The sequence below is a fragment of the Anolis sagrei genome, chromosome X (genome assembly GCF_037176765.1).
Source record: "Anolis sagrei isolate rAnoSag1 chromosome X, rAnoSag1.mat, whole genome shotgun sequence".
Classification (NCBI taxonomy): domain Eukaryota; kingdom Metazoa; phylum Chordata; class Lepidosauria; order Squamata; family Dactyloidae; genus Anolis; species Anolis sagrei.
The window spans coordinates 16855713-16856627 of NC_090034.1; positions in this window are offsets into that span (position 1 = coordinate 16855713).

A 915-nucleotide genomic window follows, 5' to 3' on the forward strand; every position below is an offset into this window, starting at 1 on the left:
CAGCATTTTCTGGTTTTCCTTTTCTTTATGGCTTTGTAAAACACCTCCCCCGCTTTTAGCGGTGCCCAATTTCTTTAATTACAGCTAAAGCTGTTTTCGAACTGCTTAGGTAAACAGTGAGCAGGGCTGACAGTTGGCCACTCATGCCGACCCGGGGCTTCAAACTTGCAACCTTTCGGATGATAGATCTTATAATTGCTGATGATTTACCAGCTGTACTAGACCTCCGGCCCCGTCAGAAAACTGCATGTTTCTGCCTACTGTTTTCTTTGTAGTAGATTTTGAACCAATATATCATCGCCGTTTTCTTTGTCATGGGATGGGGAAATTGCCTCCCACTCCCCTTCACTGCCCTTTTGCACTAATACTTCAGGTGAAGGTGTGTGTGTGTTTGTAAAAACGCAAACTTCACTGGCATTGTAAAGTTGCTTTTACAAAATAAGCTTTTAAAAATCCAAAGTGACAGTACTGTGGGAGTTGGGAGTCAGATTGCTAACCCAAAGTGCAGCAACAGGACTACAGGCTGTCATAGCATTGCAATGGTCTGGTAAGTAGAGGTGCAATGCCGATGGTCATCATGTCAGTAAATGGCCACGATTGCTGATAATGCAAATGGTGTGGAATAACGGCATCATACAATAAGTCCAAAGACAATGAAATCAGAGATTTGACAAAAGGCTTTTGAGAACTGGAGGTCTGGAATAACCAGGTCAGCTTGGGGATGAGCCAGCCACTTCCACTCAATGATCCTCATGTAATCTTGCTTTCCCTGTGCACTGAACAGAATACAACCCACGCTGAGAAGATGAGAGATTGATGGAAGGGCCACAGGTTTCCCTATCCTTGAGCAACAAGATGAAAGCTAGAAACCTGACAACACTTGACCTGCAATTCACATTAAACTTTGAGTAGGCA